Source organism: Vicia villosa, unplaced genomic scaffold (genome assembly GCF_029867415.1).
Source record: "Vicia villosa cultivar HV-30 ecotype Madison, WI unplaced genomic scaffold, Vvil1.0 ctg.001126F_1_1, whole genome shotgun sequence".
Classification (NCBI taxonomy): domain Eukaryota; kingdom Viridiplantae; phylum Streptophyta; class Magnoliopsida; order Fabales; family Fabaceae; genus Vicia; species Vicia villosa.
In genome coordinates, this window is record NW_026705493.1 from 139,616 (window position 1) to 160,233 (window position 20,618).

Genomic DNA, 20,618 nt, shown 5'->3' on the forward strand with positions numbered 1-20,618 from the left:
TATACCGGTGAGACAGCTTGATTCTGTATGAAGAACACTGAATAAGACCTCGGGAATACTCTCGGAAGCAAGACCAAAATGCGGAATGATGCATGAAATGCAATGCAAATGATTTTTATTATTATTGGTTTTCAAGGAACTTTAATACATTCATTGTAAACATTAGCAAAAAACATAAAACATAACAATATTCTTCATTAATAATAGAAAAGCTTACAAAAGGATTCAAAGATCCAAAATTACAAAACAAAGGAAAAGCTAAAAACTAGAAGGGAACACTTCTGATGAAGATCCAACTCCTCTCTGCAGCTTCCTATGGAGCTTCTCCAACTCATCTTCATAAAAGGCCTTCAAATGAGCGTTCTCAACCAACAACTTATCAGCAACTTCCTTCCATGCAACTGAATCTTCTTGTTGTCTCTTTCGCTTTTTACCATGTTGTTTAAGTAGCTCTTCTTGATGACGAATCTGATCATCCTTTTCCATCAACCAACCATCTTGGATATCAAGCATTTCATCCTTTTCTTTCAAATGTATCTTCAACTCTTTATTCTCCACTTCCAAAGCATAAAACTTCTTCTCCCAAGCATCTCTTTCCAATCTCATCTTAGCCACGAGCTCTAGATGCTCCTCATTACTTTCAACAGGAGTAGTGAAAGACAAAGGTGGAGTGGTGAGTAGAGAAGGCTCCTCAAGTAAATAAGGCATCTGAAAAGTGTGAGCTCTAGCTTGAACCCAATCAGTGTAGTCTTTGAGGGCAACACATTGTTTCGTTCCCAAATGTCTCTTCCTATCAACATGGTGCCAAGCACGCACAAACCGATTTCTCATATCCGAATTTCCATCTTGATTAAGATAGAAGATTCCTGACACAAGAATACTAGCGAGTCACTCCTTCATGGGGTAACAAAATTGACGCCTTGCAAGAATGGGGTTGTAGGTAATTCCTCCTTGTATACCAAGAAAAGGCACATTAGGGAATTCTCCACAACTATCAATAATCTCACCAATGTCATAAGCAGGATTGTACCAATGGATATTCCCATTAGTAAGAGGCATGATCTTCTGAGACCATGAGAGACCATCAGGATTGTTCAAGAAATTCTTAGCTTGAGGTAAGTGCGAAATAAAGCACTTATAGAGCAAAGGTGTGCAACAGTTGATAAGTCCACCTTTCTTATCAGTCCTATGGTGAATGGAATGATAAGTATCCCCAAGCAAAGTAGGTACAGGATTCCCAATCATGAAGATCCGAATAGCATTAACATCGACAAAATTGTCAATGTTGGGAAAGAGTATCAAACCATAGATGAGCAGGGCCAAAAATGTCTCAAAAGCAATCATACTTCCTTTACTAGCCAACATAGAAGCCTTTCCAATCAAGAACTTAGAAGTCAACCCCCAAATTCCTCCTTTTTTAGTCATGTTTGCTTTCACATCTGATATCTTCAACTGAAGGAGTTCTGCTATCTCATCAACCTGAGGCTCTTTCTCCAGACCACTAAACGGTATATCATTCGTAACCGGCAAACCAATCCAATAAGAATACTCCTCCAAAGTGGGCATAAGCTGATAATCCGGAAAGGTGAAACAATGATATACTGGATCATAAAACTGCACAAGAGTCTCAAGAATCCCCTTTTCCACTTTGGTCTTCAAGATAGAGATCAATTTCCCATAACGGTTTTTGAAGTTGTCAAGATTAGGAACCAAAGTTGCTAGATCTTTCAATTCCTTTGCGCTTGAATTCCTGAAAGTGTACTTTTTGATGCTTCTCTTTTGATCCATAGTACATGTGATGTTTACAAAAAATGTCTCTAAGTTCCTTGAAAACCATTTGTGAATGTCATTTTTATGAATGCATGAATGCATGGTTTATGCATCAACCACAATCAAGAGCACATAAGATCACAGCAAATCACACAAAATCACACAGTTCAGGTTCTTAGGTTCGACGTCACGAGCATGGAGCCATGGGTCTACCCATCCCACAAGGCGTGATCTAAGGAGTTTTGTACCTGCTAATCGGGTTCTACAAAGGTTCCCAGAGTTTTCAATCTTCTATCGGATATTACCGGCACGCACAATTGCTCATGGGCGCCAACAATATGCCTAAAAAGACCTCGTCTGAGCGTAGTATCGCATGACAACAAGCTCAAATTGGTACTTGATCTTGTTTCTGCACTACATCCTAAAAAGGCTTAGATTGGTTAAAAAGGTTCTAGGCCATTCAGCTTCTACGGACACTCACTATTGAAAGTAATAGCGTTATCACGATGGTTCGTAACAACCTCTACTACCTTCCATGAGGCCTCCACTGATTGGGGTTCCACCATATGACGCTCATGGTAAGGATTGCTCCTGACATGCGACTATTGGTCTTACCACCTCATATCTCAAGTTACTCACCAAAGTTCGGGTTAGAACTTTATCTCATCACAGAGGAACCATCGAGCACCAAAAAGAAAAAAAAGAAAAACAAACAAAGCACACAACAATATATACAGATAAAGCACACAGATAAACAAAAATAGGCTTAACACACTTAAAACTGGATCCCCAGTGAAGTCGCCATTTTTCTTTAGTGGGGAAAATCTGAGACCGAAGCCATGGAATTGACTTGACTCAATATTTCGTTTGAAATCGCCACCGCGCTTTATTTTTTCAAAGGAAAAGGGAAAAGAACGAAAAACCCAAAGTTTGTTTTTAAAACAAGGAAGAGAACTCAGGTTCGGGTGTTGATTATATGAGGGGAAGGTTTTAAGCACCCCTCATATCTGTGGTACCCCACAGGAACCTTTTTGAAAATTTGTGTCGTGTGTGCTAAAAAAGGGTTTGTTTTATTTTTAAAATATGCTCGGAAAGACGTGAAGCCTTGTGCCTACATACCTCCTCGGTGCAATGGAGAAGTCAGAGCTAATGTAGTTCCGCTTAAAGGGAAAACGTTTTTTAAAAAACGAATAAACACTTTATCGTCGTCGGAGAGAAATACTCAGCCATTGATTTTGAGCATGAGAACAAATGAGTTCTTTGCATCGCAAATGAAAGAAGGGATCCAACTCGGATATAATCAACGAGTATGCCACTAGCTCTCTCACGTGGAAAAGATCTCATTATATCAATCAATTTCAAAATCGTGGGGTATAACCACTCGTTTCAACAATTAACAGTGTCTAAACTTTTTAGAAGAAAAAGGCCACTAAGGGCAAAAGATATTTTAAGAGAAAAGGTTTTGAAAAGATTGCAAACATAATAAGGTTTTTGAAAAAGGGAGAAGATTTTGAAAATTTAAGAATGGGAGGAGATGAAGAGGCTATCCTATTGCGTAAAATAAAAGCTAAGGAAAGAAACGGTCTAACCAAATTAAGAAGCCAACACTTGACATTGTGAGTCAAGGTAGATTTCCCATCCTTTGGAATATCAATACTAAACCAACATTATCACTTGGGGATCCAGATGAATTTATTATTTTAGCACCACTTTGCATTAAGCACATTAAAGTTCTGACGAAAATCGGGCAGAGTAACGGCTGTTTTCGGGTAAAATCCTTATATCGATGCCTTGGAATTAACCATCAAGGGCTTTCAAGGAAATACCTGCATACACAAACAGACAACAATCCAATGCCAGACAGACAAAACAATCACAGAGTAGTAATAGAATAAGGGTCCAGAGGTCCTAAATCCATAAGTCCGAATCTCCAAAATGCTCGGGATAGTAACCAATAGTCCAAAAGAGAGCCTTAGGTGTTTTTTAGATTTTTGTTATTTATTAGTGTTTTAGCATAAAAATAAAGTATGGTCCAAGTGGACAAAATAAAAATAGCGGAAGCATAAACATATGTCCAAATGGACAAAGAGAAAATAGCGGAATATAAACGTCCAAATGGACAAAGGAAAAATAGCGGAATGTAAATATGATGAAATGATAAAATAAAGCGATAGAGCGAGAAATATAAAGAGCGGTATAATAAAGTGCGGAAATTAACGTTAGTTGTTAGATGTTAAAGATAACCATCTTGAAACTTGTCAAGTATGTTATCAAAGTTAGTAAGGAAGATCGATGGTGAGTGAAGGATGTTCTCGGATTTAAATTCAATGGAACTTTATCAGAAGCTTGATAAAATCATAACGACTACACGATAAACCTCCATAAGTCATAAATCAACCGCATACAATTCTCTTCCATATTTGATCTTTTTGATTCGGGACACGAAATATTGCGCTATGTTAAGCAGATCGCCAAGTGATTTATATAGAAATCACCCTACAACGAGGCCGGTCAAAACTTTATGTGCTAATGCATGCGAGAGAAATGATATGTAGATCATTCTCCGAAAGCAATACCGCACGAAATGAAAATAGGTAACGATCTAGTCTTTACTAAGAATCCATAAGAATTCTCAAAGTATGAAGACTTTCATCGATCAAAAGAAAAAAAGGAGAAGAAGAAGATAAAAAACATAAAAGATAATCAACTCACACTATCATTAATATCATTCATCTAATATTATGGATTTGGTCATTTCAAACCTATCAACATCCTAGATCCAATGATATTAATGAAGTGGAAGAAGAAGGAAGCCAAAACAAGCATAAAAAAGGCAAAAAACCACATTCTGCCAGCAGGAAATCGATTTCATGCAGGGGGAAATCGATTTCCATAGTGCAGTTTTCAAAAAAAACAAATTACGTACAGCATGAAACCGATTTCAGCCTTAAGGAAATCGATTTCATCAGTGTAAATTTCAGCAAAAACATCATTTAAAGGCATGAAACTTGATTTGAACAAATATACAAACACCTTATGATCACATATCAATTGGAGCACGAATTTTCCATCACAAAATCAGCAAATATCATCAATATAGCATCTAAGATGCATTACACACAAGCACAAAAGAATCACATTATGATGGATGAATAAAGATGAAGAAAATTACCAAATCTTGAACAAAACTTAAATCCACTTCAATAATCACCAACACAAATCTTGATCTCTCAACAATTGAAGAAAAAAGAGTGAAATGAAAGGTGGCTTAGCTCAAAGTTTGTGAGGTTCAAGGTGTGACTCACAAACTTTATGAAAGAACAAAGAGCTTTGGTGAATTTGGTAGGGATGAGAAGAGAAATTGCAAGGGGATTTTTGGCTCTCAAAGCTTGAGAAATGAGAGAGTAGAGGTCTCTATTTATAGAATTGGAGCAAGAGTAGTGGTAGTTTGGTCATTTGCTCTTGGTTAATTAACTTGTGTTTAATTGGTAATTAAAGTGGCATTTAAATGGTAAAAATGGTAAAATGAGGTTTAAGTGGGTTTAATGAAGGGGTTAATTTTGATGAGGTGGAAAATTGATAAAATGATCAAATAAAAAGGTGCCAAAATGATGTCAAGCTTCCCTCCTTATATTTTTGAATTTCGCCTTAAGGAAATCGATTTCCCCAGGAGTGAAATTGATTTCACACTATTCCAGAAGAGAATTTGGCGCAAACTACACTAGGGAGATCAATTTACCCAGGAAGGAAATCGATTTCATGCTGTCCAGAATGTGATTTTGTTGAAGATTGTAGCAGGGAAATCGATTTACCCAGTAGGGAAATCGATTTCATCAGTCCAAAATATGAAAAATGCCTTGTTTATTGCATGTCTTGGCTTGGTACCTACAAAACAAAAGCCTACAAAGAAACAAAGCAATATTTTTGGTATTTGGGTTAGTACAATATGCATACAAGATAAACAATCATTGATGCTTGATGGTCCCTCTTATTGATGAGGTGAGTGCAACACCACAAACAAAACTTCCAAGTGAAGCTCTTGATTAATGATTGGGATATGAATGATATAGGATCTTAGGGTCAAAAATTGGGGTATGACACTACGCAGTTAAGAGATCGGGTAAGATTATTATAATCAGGCCGAGGGAAGGTGTTAGGCACCCTCAACCCTTTCCTAAGGTTTGTATCTAAGGTAAAGTCTTATGACTAAAATATTCAGGATAAATAGCTAAGGAAGTGAGTTGGGGAAAAAGTGAGATTTATGGGGAAGGGGACTCGCCTTGGTTATCCAAGTGCCTACGTATCTCCTTATGGAGAATCAGAGTTAACGTAGTTCGGGCACAGGGTTGTACGCCTTAGAATTGATTATGAAATTGTTTTGAAGGCTTTTTGAATGGCCTATCGTAGTTTTTGAAATGCGAAGTTCGAAGGTATTTTGAATTACCTTATCGTAGATTTGAAAATCGCAGTATTGGAGAGATGAAAATCCGTAGTGTCATGGTTTAATGTGTTTTGAATGTTTGAGCGTACAACCCTGATTTAATATGTCACCGTTAGTTGCGATGATCAATAGGTTTGATCATTATAGTTAACGGATTAAATAATGTATTGCTGGTTGCTCTGATCGATAGATTCGATCGTCACGGACAGCAAATAAATGTATTTTAATAATTATTTATCCTTATTATTTTATCTCTCGTTATTGCGACTAATAGATTTAGTCGGGTCAAGGAGAGAATTATTCAAGAATTAATTAAATTAATATTAGATTAAATTTATTTCCCGCCAATGCGACTAATAGATATAGTCGGATCAGGGAGAAAATTATATTAATCAAGGATCAATCGAATTAATGTTTTTGCCAAATGGCAGTGGGATTGGGCAAACCCTAACGCCTTATAAACTTTTCTAGGGTTGTTGTGATTTATAATTAAAGTTGATCAAAATTAATTAAATCGAATTAATTGAGAAAATAATCGGGAAAATCCTAATGTTAATTATAGTCCTAATCCTAATTATATTATTAATCCTAATCAAACAAATCAATTAAACTAAATAACATTATTTAATATTTAATCTAAACATTTAAACAAAATAAAATATAAAGAGAACCTGGTTTTGATTCTGTGTGATGCGCTTTGGGAGGGTCCACCGTGAGCTTGTAGCCTGGGACATTAGGTCTTTAGCTGAAGCAGATCCATTGGCTGATGCGTGGGGTGCATGATAGCCCTATTTTGGTCGTGAGCGCTGGATCAAGAAGCATGCTATTTATGAAAAAATATAAAGAAACCTGGGGATCGAACCCAGGATGTTGTGGTTGCACTAAAATCCCCTTGCCAGTTGAGCCAATTTTCTAATTCGTTAGTATAATAATCATCAAACAATAAATATAAAAAAAACGCATTAAATATTAATTGGAAAGAGAGTCAAAGTGGCCCCCCTGGCAATGCTGATGCACCAATCGTATGAAGAGACAAGGAGGGACCTGGTTGACTGTCCATTGGTATCTTGCCATGCGCGCAGGGGGGAAGACTCAACCTTTTGACTGACAAACCAGACAGCGCCACGCATGTGGTCGTTGTTCACCTTCTTCAACAAATCTCACGTCCCAGATTAGCTACGATTCTTCTTCAAAACAGCTACGGTTCCTGCAACACAAAAATCGTAGTAAACTCGGCCTTCATACAAAACCTGCAAAATCGAGCCAAACAAAAAAAGAAAAAACCCAGATCGTCCTAATTTTTCCTCCTGATCATGAATATAGTATTAGTTTAGCCTAAAAGCCCTTGTAAACCTGAACCCGACGCTGAGTTCTAACATGCCCTAACAATGGCGTTTTCTATTCCACGCACCATGGCTCTGTTACACCGGTCCAGATCTTCTTTAAAACACACCACAAACTCAAATACATGATTAGATACCATTTAAATACGTTAAAACACGATGAACGAAATTAAATATGAATGAGTAAGCATGAACGTAGTATGATCACCATACGAGTTATGGAGCTTCAGTTACGATTCAAACCTAACCTTTTACCTCTTTGGATGTGAATGCAGTGTTTAGTTTGAGTTCATGATGGCTGCCAATCACAAAACGAACATTTTTCTCTTTTATGTGATTTCCTGGATTTTGGAGGAGGCTTCAAAGGCTAGGATTTCGCCCCCCTGTGATCTTTAGGTCTTATGCTTTTATAGGAGAGTGAAATTAGGTTTGAATCTTGGTTTGAGATTGGATTATTTGACGACATGGAAATTTGAAACGATTTGCATACAATCTTTCTTAATTTGGTCACAACACTATTTTATGCATATTTTTCCATTAAATCTTAACCCTTGGATCATGTTTGTATTTGATCTGAATAAAAAATAAATATAATCATATAAATATTTTTGGATTTTATTTGATTTTTATTCGAAATTAAATGAATAAAATCAAATAAAAATAAAATAATATTACATGAATAATTATATGGGACCAATGGACCTCTCTTGGGCTTATAACCACATGGACAATTCAAAATTATAGGCCCAATACTTAAAAATTGGATTTTGTTCACTTAGGGTTTCAAGCAAATTTCCAATTTTACCCAACTTGTGCAGGCCGTAACTCCTTCAATTTTTATCACATGAACATGATCTAGGACTTTCTGGAAAGCTCAAAGAGTCCTCTAAATGACCTTTTCGGTTTTATCTCAATTGAAGCTTCCATGCTCAAGTTATGAGCTTTGACCCAAAAGGTGTTTTTGTTGACTTTTCTTGGAGGACCTATAATCTCTTTGACCATATCTCTTGAATGATGCATTTCTTGATTTTGGGCCCAACATCAAAGTTGTAGAGAATGAGATTTCCTTGAGAATAGGCTTTGGTTGGACAATTTTTGACAAACCATGTGAGAGTTATGACCGGTCAAAGTTGAGTTGACTTTTTAGTTAAAAAACCCTGATTTGAACCTTTGATTAGGAGAGAGTGACTTGAGTTTAACCATTGAGCCTTGAACCATTGAAGATAAAATAGGACGGGAAAATTTCGGGGTATGACAGCTGCCCTTGTTCAATCTTCTTAAACCTGAAGAGTCAGATAGGCACGTCTGCCTATCGTGATCTAAAGGTAGAAGATGATTGAACACTGAAATGCCCTGAAATTTAGTCGGGAAAAAGTTCTGTGGGAGATGGGCTTAAAGATGCCACCCAAGGTCGATACCATTCCTTTTTAGAATATGAAGCAGATGCTTTTGAAAGGAACCACTTGCTTTGATTGTAGTACGGCCTAAAAAGGCAACCTGCATTTTATGCAATGCCATGATGCATGCGATGTATGATGCAATGAGCTTCTCAAAATAAATGAGAGCAATATATGTATATGCATTATGTATGAATGAGGTATGCAATTGAATGATGCATGATTGTTAGTTATGTTAGTTGAAACATGTTAGTAACTCTGAAAAGAAAAATAAAACCTTTGTGTGTTATTGATGATGTTTTGGAGAAGATCATTGCCGAGGGACTAACGTGATAAACACAACTGAAGAACCCTTTGAAAATCTTGTTGTAAAACCCTTTGTAAAACCCCTTTGTTTTTCCGAAGTAGATCACTGCCGAGGGACTAACGTGATAAACCCCGTTGAAGAAACCCTTTGTAAAACTCTTTGTATTCCGGAAGAAGATCACTGCCGAGGGACTAACGTGATAAACTCCCTTGAAGAAACCCTTTGTAACCCCTTTGTAAAACCCATTTGTTTTTTTCCAAAGTAGATCACTACCGAGGGACTAACGTGATAAACCCCATTGAAGAAACCCTTTGTAAAACCCTTTGATCACTGCCGAGGGACTAACATGATGGGTAAACGTAACTATCAATAGAGACGACTCGCAGTTTGTGAACCCCACTTACTATAGTTCTAGTAAGTTTCCGTAGTTTATGAACCCCTCTTACTATAGTTCTAGCAAGTTCACCCGCACCAATAGGATTACTTGTCATAGTTCTGACAAGCTCACCCGCACCATTTGGATCATTTGCCCTTGTTCGGACAAATTTCACCTGCATCATTTGGATCATTTGCCCTGGTTCGGACAAATTTCACCTACACCATTTGGATCATTTGCCCTAGTTCGGACAAATTTCACCTACACCATTTGGATCATTTACCCTGGTTTGGACAAATTTCACCTGCCCCATTTGGATCATTTGCCCTGGTTCGGACAAATTTCACCTACACCATTTGGATCATTTGCCCTGGTTCGGACAAATTTCATCTACACCATTAGGATTTCTTGTCATAGTTTTGACAAGTTCACCTGCACCGATAGGATCACTTGCCCTTGTTCGGACAATTTCACTTGCACCAATAGGATCCTTTACCCTAGTTTGGACAAATTCACCTGCACCATTAGGAATTATTTGCTATAGTTCTAGCAAACTTACCTCTATCGAAGGAATTACCTGCCACGGTTCTGACAAGCGTACCTGCATAAGATGGATCATTTGCTATAGTTTTAACAAACTTACCTGCATGAAAAAGATTCACTTGCTATAGCGCTAGCAAGCTCTTGAAGTTTGTAGGTAACCCACTTACTATAGTTCTAGTGAGTCGTCGCGGTTGGTATACCCACTCACTATCGTAGTTTGAGTAAGCTTATCGAAGATGGTATGACCCACTTACTATAGTTCTAGTATGTCGTCGCAGTTAGCCGTACCTGCTTACTATCGTAGCTGGAGTGAGTTTATCGTAGATGGTATGACCCACTTACTATCGTTCTAGTAAGTCGTCGCAGTTAGCCATACCTACTCACTATCGTAGTTTGAATAATCCCAAAAGGATCACTTGTTTGGAGACTCACGACTCGAGGGTCGGAGAAAATAGCATGCCAAATATTCACGACTCGAGGGTCGGAAAGGAAACGATATGTTTAGAAACTCACGACTCGAGGGTCGGAAAACACACCTGTCACAACACGAGGGTTGGAAACTCACGACTCGAGGGTCGGAAAACACACCTATCACAACATGAGGGTTGGAAACTGGGCTTTTGTAGTATGTGAACGCACTAGATGGTATGCATATGCTAATGCGCATGTATGTATGTTGATGTAATCCCGAGATCTCCTTAAACCCATTGAACCTGTTTGATCCATGTTTGCCCCTACACCATGGCTATGCTTATGCCGGCTTGGTGATGTTTATGTATGCGGGTAATGCTTATGTATATGTTGATTGATGAGTGGAGCGAAGTAATGTCTTCTATAAGACTACCTGAAAAGGTTTCTGGAAAGGCTGAAAAATGTCTTAAAAGACTACCTAGAGAGGTTCTTAGAATGTCTTAAAGAAGACTACCTGAATAGGTTCCTGAAAAGGATGACAATTTGTCTTAAAGGAGACCACCTGAGAAGATTCGTATAAAGGGTCGTGCGATTTGTCTTAGAGAAGACTACCTAGAAAGGTTCTTAGGAAAATATTGTCTTAAAGAAGACTACCTGAAGAGGTTCCTAGAAAGGATGAAAATTCGTCTTGAATAAGACCGATTGAGGAGACTCCTAGAAAGGATCGTGAGATTTGTCTTAAAGAAGACTACCTAAAAAGGTACGGTGTAATGTGTCAACCAATGTATGTAATGCGTGACTTATATGTATTTGCATGATGCTCCAATGATAGGATGTTGATAACCAAAGCGTATATAGCTTGCCAATGTCAGATGGTTGTTTGATGCTACCGCGACTTCCCAATACCTCCTTTTGAATTTTAAAGATCGTTGTTAGGAGAAAGATTTGTTTGATGTTGTAAAGTGTGAGAACGTCTTTCCTTTTGTGCGCCTTGCCCCGGTTTGCCCCTTTGAATTACTCCACGCCTTTAACCTTTTGAGGTTCCCCTTGCCTTTAACCTTTTGGGTTGTTTACCTTATGGATTTGATATCCAATGCCCCAATGTTTAGTGGAAAAGATGCATATGATCTCCAAGCCACGAAGGAGGTGCCCCGGGAAATAACTCTGTCGGATGCTTCGACTTTTAGATTGAAGGGTATGCCCTTGGTCTCCAGGATATGGAGGGCTATCCCTAGTGTTCTATCCTTTTGAATTTGAATTCTTCCCATGTTTGACATGCCCTTGTTTGTTATTGCTTCGAGGTGTGCCCCAAGTCAATTGAACCTTTAGGATGAATGCCCCTAGTTAATAGGATGTTCGATTGCATGCCCCTGCGATCCTTGAAATTTTGCCTCTGTTTTGGAGAACCCTCTAGATGTGGTTCCCCCATTCCAGAGTCTTTATTCGAAATGATCTCCTTTGATTAAACCAGTTTCGAGATTTCCTCGATGCTAAGTATATATTCGCAGATGACGTTGTACTCTTCGGGAAGTAACTCCAATGCGATGTGTATGCAAGTTCAAAATCGAAGTCCGTTATGAATTAGGACTGGATGATTAGAAATGAATGCTTGAAGAAACGCAGTGGTTAGAAATAGTTTTAACAACTTTAGGAGTTAGTATAACAAAATCCTGCTTAGTATGCTTTCATGGTTAACCTTGCCTCAATTAGGACTTTTAACTGTTGTAACTTGGCCTGGTTCATGTTTTAAGAAACAATGGATATAAGGCTCAAAATTTTTTTTGTACACACCCCTTTCTCCTTGATGTTCTCCGAATCCTAAATATTTGCCTAATCCAATGAATGTGCTTTGTTTGCAAGAGAATCGCTTCAGTTTTGATGTTAAGCAGAAGCCTTAGTATAGATCCGAGCACTGATGAAAAGTGTTGTAAAGATCCAAGCATTGATGAGAAGCTTTGATGAGTCAACAGTCACAAGATTATCCTTGGTATTTTGCTTTTGTTTTTCTTCTATCCCTATTTTAGCATGAGCCAATTCTTTTGAATTTGATTCATCGGGATGCCCTAATTTTTGCCTAAGTCGTTTTTGTTTTCTTTCATGAAAATTTTCCATTTTGACTTAGCGGGCGCTTTCCTCCTTTTTGCTTTGAATGCTCCTTTGGAAACATTGATCCTTGGATTTTGAATATTGTGACTGCCATGTTGACTTTGATTTGTAAGCTTCGATTTTGATACTTCCTCGATCTTGAATGATGTATTGAGGAAGAAGATGTTGTGAATGTTATCTTCATTGCTTCCTCAATCTTGGATGAATGCGAGGAAGAAGACATGCTTGAAACTTTGCTTGAATCCTTGCTTGGATTGACTGATTCTCTTGACAACTAAAATACACCAGTGAATTAATTGAAATCTACCCTGCCCCTGGTTGAAATCAAGGTTTATTATAAAAGTAGAAACAAACTCCAACTCCTGGCTCGAGGAGGTGACGAGAGATTAACATCCTTATACCTCCACTATTTGGGAATTGAAACAATGCCTGTACATCGTCGGTTCGATCTTACATTGAAAGCATATGTTTAGCTGGATTTAGTTATTTGTATTCGTCATTCTCCCTTCAGTTTGTTAATAACCTTAAATTTGAAATTAAAAATAGAATAGCAGTGGGCGAGTGGAAAGTCGTAGTAGTGAGCGAATGAAGCAAATTGATTCCAAAACCTACATGGTCATCCGATTAGAATTACTAATCCAAAGGTACAACTTTTATCCTGAGTGACATTTAGCGATCGTGGGGTTGCGATTTTGTCACGATAAACGTATATTGATCCTAGGGACAATCTCCTTTGTAAATTCGTTGACCTTGTTTTACTCCTTAGTTCCTAGACTTGTAGAAGTAAAGGGTAACATCAAATTTTCCTTGGGCACGTCAAACCTGTCGATAATAAATTGTTAGCGGTGGGTTTTCGTCGTATCGGAACTTCATGAGTTTCCTTTGACTGAACCTCTTTTTCTTTTTCAAAGGATAGTATCATACCGTTTGCCACCTTCAGAGTTTGTAAATTGAAAAACCTATGACCCTTTTTGCCCCTTGGTGTGGAGCTAACATATGTTGCATTCCCTCCATCGTCAATATGCATCTTCGTTCAGGGTTTTGCCCCAGTTAGACTGATCCTTGCCCCCCCAAATTATCGTAGAGCATCTTGTAAGCTTCGCTATGTTCATAGATGAACCCCTTTATAACTAGATACCCCTTGAGTGTATCTATGAGGGAACTTCTTTGTTGAACTAATCCTTGCTTGATGATAACCTTAGTTGTATTTATGATCCTGTTATGACAAGGCCTGAACATGTGGCTGGCATGGTGAAAGACATCCTTTTTTCCTTTATAGGACCAAGCTAATACTTTATTCTCCTTTTTCCATAGTTCGTGATCCTTTTGATTTCTTTGAGAGTTTTGGGAAACCGGCTAGCACAGTAAGTATGGATGCGGGAGAATGTATGAATGCAAATGTCAATGCATGAATGAAAATGCAAATGCATGCGTATGCAAAAGACTCTTTTTTTTTGCATATTGTGACTCCTTATATGCAATGCAGACGTGCGACAGATATAATCCTAAGGATAGCCTATGCGGATTTTGAGGTAACATTAGACCTTAGCAAAATCCTTGCAAGCTATATGTTAGGACACGCCAATGGAAATCCCTTAGATTAATGAGTACGCGGAAAGTAGCAGCTGGTGACCATTCAAGACAGTCACCAAGTCTTATGGCCATCGAGAGGCCGTTCGACGTGTACTAATGAAGTTGTCCCTTGTGGGAAGGTTCTCTATGCGGAACACAACCTATCTAAGGACGATATCGAATGAAGTGAAATCCCTACAAGCTAGGGATGAAGGATGTATAGATGGGAATCCAAACCCTACAAGTTAGAGGGTGCGCGGAAACAAGCACAGAGTGACCGTTCAGGACAATCACTAAATCTCATAGCCATCGAGAGGCCAATCGAACGTATGCTAATGAAGTTGTCCTCCATATGAGGGATGCGATCTCAGAAGTAGAATCCCTACAGGCTAGGGAGTGCATAGATGTAAGCACCGGGTGACCGTTCAAGACAGTCACTGGATCTCATGTCCACCGAGAGGCCAATCGACGTGCGTAAACGAAGATGTCCTTCGTGGGAAGGACACGATTTTAAAATATAATCCCTATAGGCTAGGGAGTGCGTAGATGTGGGCACGAGGTGACCGTTCAAGACAGTCCCTAGATCGCATGGCCATCGAGAGGCCAATTGGCGTGCGTAAACGAAGATGTCCTTCGTGGGAAGGACACGCAGTAAAAATACAGAGATGTGAAAAGAAGATCCCTACAGGCTAGGGATGCAGGCGCAGGGTGATTGTTCATGACAGTCACTAAGTCTCATGGCCATCGAGAGGCCAATCAACGCGCATAAACGGAGGTGTCCTTCGTGGGAAGGACATGGTTTTGGAAATAGGATCCCTGCGGGCCAAGGGACGCGTAGGAGTACCTGCAAAATCAAAACGCAAGACATTCGTAGTATATAGATTGCAAACATGTAGTAAGCACATAAGCACATAAGCCCTAGGTTCATAGGTTCGACGAAACGGCTTAGGGTGCCTACCCTTCCCATTGGTATGTTCTAGAAGGTCTCATGGGGTCGTTCGTAGCCGCCGAGACTTTTTGTCTCTTTGGATTTTAGAACAACTCATTCATCCATGAGGTTCGAGTTTTAGGGGTAGGTTCCCAGAGAGATCAGCTAAATACCAAGTCCTGCCCTCAACAAAGTCAAGCTTCGTATCACATTTTCGGATATTCAACCCACTCTGAGTGGAATTATAATAAGACTCGTAGGCGATGTAACTCCCCTCTGGTCTTAAATATAATTCCCACGCTTAGGTTTTAACAACAATTTATATACAACCCATAATATGCAATAAAATAACAAATATTCAAATAATAAAATATTTAATTAAATTGCGGTAAATAAATGAATAGCTGCAAATATATGAAATTGCAAATAAATAAGTAAATAAATAATATTTAAATATTTAAAAAACCCATAAACCCTAAAATGGCGAATTAGCCAAACCCTAAAAATTTTGCCAAAAACCCTAAAAGTTTGCCAAAAACCTGAAACCCTGCCTAAACCTAGGAGCATAATAATTTACAGTTTTGTTATCACTATTCCCCAGCAGAGTCGCCAGCTGTAGAAACCTGGCCTAAAAATTATTGTTTTAGAGTCGCCACCTGTTCTACTAGTTCGAATAGGAAACCCTACGCAGTTAAGAGATCGGGTAAGATTATTATAATCAGGCCGAGGGAAGGTGTTAGGCACCCTCAACCCTTTCCTAAGGTTTGTATCTAAGGTAAAGGCTTATGACAAAAATATTCAGGATAAATAGCTAAGGAAGTGAGTAGGGGAAAAAATGAGATTTATGGGGAAGGGGACTCGCCTTGGTTATCCACGTGCCTACGTATCTCCTTATGAAGAATCAGAGTCAACGTAGTTCGGGCACAGGGTTGTACGCCTTAGAATTGATTATGAAATTGTTTTGAAGGCTTTTTGAATGGCCTATCGTAGTTTTTGAAATGCGAAGTTCGAAGGTATTTTGAATTACCTTATCGTAGATTTGAAAATCGCAGTATTGGAGAGATGAAAATCCGTAGTGTCATGGTTTAATGTGTTTTGAATGTTTGAGCGTACAACCCTGATTTAATATGTCACCGTTAGTTGCGATGATCAATAGGTTTGATCATTATAGTTAACGGATTAAATAATGTATTGCTGGTTGCTCTGATCGATAGATTCGATCGTCACGGACAGCAAATAAATGTATTTTAATAATTATTTATCATTATTATTTTATCTCTCGTCATTGCGACTAATAGATTTAGTCGGGTCGAGGAGAGAATTATTTAAGAATTAATTAAATTAATATTAGATTAAATTTATTTCCCGCCAATGCGACTAATAGATATAGTCGGATCGGGGAGAAAATTATATTAATCAAGGATCAATTGAATTAATGTTTTTGCCAAATGGCAGTGGGATTGGGCAAACCCTAACGCCTTATAAACCTTTCTAGGGTTGTTGTGATTTATAATTAAAGTTGATCAAAATTAATTAAATCGAATTAATCGAGAAAATAATCGGGACAATGCTAATGTTAATTATAGTCATAATCCTAATTATATTATTAATCCTAATCAAACAAATCAATTAAACTAAATAACATTATTTAATATTTAATCTAAACATTTAAACAAAATAAAATATAAAGAGAACCTGGTTTTTATTCTGTGTGATGCGCTTTGGGAGGGTCCACCGTGAGCTTGCAGCCTGGGACGTTAGATCTTTAGCTGAAGCAGATCCATTGGCTGATGTGTGGGGTGCATGATAGCCCTATTTTGGTCGTGAGCGCTGGATCAAGAAGCATGCTATTTATGAAAAAATATATAGAAACCTGGGGATCAAACCCAGGATGTTGTGGTTGCACTAAAATCCCCTTGCTAGTTGAGCCAATTTTCTAATTCCTTAGTATAATAATCATCAAACATTAAATATAAAAAAAAAACGCATTGAATATTAATTGGAAAGAGAGTCAAAGTGGGCCCCCTGGCAATGCTGATGCACCAATCGTATGAGGAGAGAAGGAGGGACCTGGTTGACTGTCCATTGGTACTTGCCACGCGCGCAGGGGGGAAGACTCAACCTTTTGACTGACAAACCAGACAGCGCCACGCGTGTGGTCGCTGTTCACGTTCTTCAACAAATCTCACGTCCCAGATTAGCTACGATTCTTCTTCGAAACAGCTACGGTTCCTGCAACACAAAAATCGTAGCAAACTCGGCCTTCATACAAAACCTGCAAAATCGAGCCAAACAAAAATAGAGAAAACCCAGATCGTCTTACTTTTTCCTCCTGATCATGAATATAGTATTAGTTTAGCCTAAAAGCCCTTGTAAACCTAAACCCGACGCTGAGTTCTAACATGCCCTAACAATGGCGTTTTCTATTCCACGCACCATGGCTCTGTTACACCGGTCCAGATCTTCTTTAAAACACACCACAAACTCAAATACATGATTAGATACCATTTAAATACGTTAAAACACGATGAATGAAATTAAATATGCATGAGTAAGCATGAACGTAGTATGATCACCATACGCGTTATGGAGCTTCAGTTACGATTCAAACCTAACCTTTTACCTCTTTGGATGTGAATGCAGTGTTTAGTTTGAGTTCATGATGGCTGCCAATCACAAAACGAAAATTTTCTCTTTTATGTGATTTCCTGGATTTTGGAGGAGGCTTCAAAGGCTAGGATTTCGCCCCCTGTGATCTTTAGGTCTTATGCTTTTATAGGAGAGTGAAATTAGGTTTGAATCTTGGTTTGAGATTGGATTATTTGATGACATGGAAATTTGAAAAGATTTGCATACAATCTTTCTTAATTTGGTCACAACACTATTTTGTGCATATTTTTCCATTAAATCTTAACCCTTGGATCATGTTTGTATTTGATCTGAATAAAAAATAAATATCATCATATAATTATTTTTGGATTTTATTTGATTTTTATTCGAAATTAAATGAATAAAATCAAATAAAAATAAAATAATATTACATGAATAATTATATGGGACCAATGGACCTCTCTTGGGCTTATTACCACATGGACAATTCAAAATTATAGGCCCAATACTTAAAAGTTGGATTTTGTTCACTTAGGGTTTCAAGCAAATTTCCAATTTTACCCAACTTGTGCAGGCCATAACTCCTTCAATTTTTATCACATGAACATGATCTAGGACTTTCTGGAAAGCTCAAAGAGTCCTCTAAATGACCTTTTTTGTTTTATCTCAATTGAAGCTTCCATGTTCAAGTTATGAGCTTTGACCCAAAAGGTGTTTTTGTTGACTTTTTTTGGAGGACTTATAATCTCTTTGACCATATCTCTTGAATGATGCATTTTTGATTTTGGGCCCAACATCAAAGTTGTAGAGAATGATATTTCCTTGAGAATAGGCTTTGGTTGGACAATTTCTGACAAACCATGTGAGAGTTATGACCGGTCAAAGTTGAGTTGACTTTTTAGTTAAAAACCCTGATTTGAACCTTTTATTAGGAGAGAGTAACTTGAGTTTAACCGTTGATCCTTGAACCCTTGAAGATGAAATAAGACGGGCAAATTTTGGGATATGACAATATGAATGGAATTAGGTCAAATATGTGCTTGGACTATTGAGTTTTGATCCCTTGGTATTTTGCATGAATATGCATGGAAAATCCCTTCTAATTTTGGCTAAAAACCTCCCCCTCGCATATGAATGAAATTTGGACCTCCTTATGGTGTTTTTTGAGCCTTTATGTGATTAAAAGAAGATCCATATAATTTAATCCATTTATTTTGATATTTTTTCTAAATTTATTTAGTATTTAAATGAAAAAATCCATATAAATAAAGAATAAAATCATGAAAGGGTGGGGATGGATATATAGGCCCTTATGTATGTCATAGATGTGTTTGAATTACAAATTCTAGTCCCATTAGTCCAAAAACCAAGTTTTGGTCAATTAGGGTTTCATGCATATCTTGAAAATTGCTCAACTTCAACCATGCGTATCTCTCTCAATTTTAACCCTATGAAGGTTTTCTTGATCAATTTAGAAAGCTTATGGTGTCCTCTAAATGATCCTTTCGGTTTCATCTCAATTGAAGCTTCCATGCTCAAGTTATGAGCTTCGACCCAAAAGGTATTTTTTTGTTGACTTTTTGGAGGACCTATAATCTTTTGCACCATATCTCCCAAATGAAGCATTTTTGGCCTTGGCTTGTGAGAGACAAAGTTGTAGAGAATCTAATTTCCTTCAAAATAGGCTTTGGTTGGGAAATTTTTGATACTCCATGTGAAAGTTATGACCAGTCAAGTTTGAGTTGACTTCTCCTATAAATAACCCTAATGTGAACCTTTTGAATTTGCAGTAAATGAATAAATAGATTGCAGATGAATAAATAAATAAATAAAAATTTAAATATTTAATAAAAAAAGGAAAACCTAAATCCTAAACCAAACCCTAATTTAGGCAAATTAGCCAAACCCTAATAGCTAACCACAAACCTAAATAATTTGCCAAACCTAAACCCTGCCAAAAACTATAGGAGCATAATAGTTCACCATTAAATTAATCCCCAGCAGAGTCGCCAGCTGTAGCAACCTGCCCTAAAAATATAAACTTTTAGAGTCGCCACCTATTCTGAAGGGCGAATAGGAAACCCTACGCAGTTTAGAGATTTGAGGTAAGTTATTATAATCAGGTCGAGGGAAGGTGTTAGGCACCCTCAACCCTTTCCTATTGGCTTTGAATCTAAGGGTCAAGTTTATGGCTAAAAGTTAAGGTTAATAGCTAAGGAATTGAAAAGGGCAAAATTGAGATTTTAGGGAAGGGGAAAATGAGATTTTATGGAAGGAACTCGCCTTGGTTATCCAAGTGCCTACGTATCTCCTTAGGGAGAATCAGAGTCAACGTAGTTCGGGCACAAGGTTGTACGCCTTAGAATTGATATGAATGTGTTGACGGTATTTTGAATTACCGTTTCGTAGTTTTGAAAAGGTATTTTAAGTTACCTTCGTAGTTTCGCAATATCGAAGAGGTGAAAATCTGTGGTTTGTGGTTTGATGTGTTTTAAGTGTTTGGGCGTACAACCCTGATTTGATATGGCACCGTTAGATGCGATGACCAATAGATTTGGTCAGTATAGCTAACGGATTAAGGGGCATTGCTGGTTACTCAGATCGATATATTGATCGTCGCGGGCAGCAAATTAAATGTGTTTTGAATTTTATGTATTTTTTATCTCTCGTCTAATACGACTAATAGCTTTAGTCGGGTCGAGGAGAGAATTATTCAAGAATTAATGTTCTATACCGAATGGCAATGGGATTGGGCGAACCCTAATGTATGGAATCCTTTTCTAGGGTTTTTATTTTGATTTTTAACCATTTAAA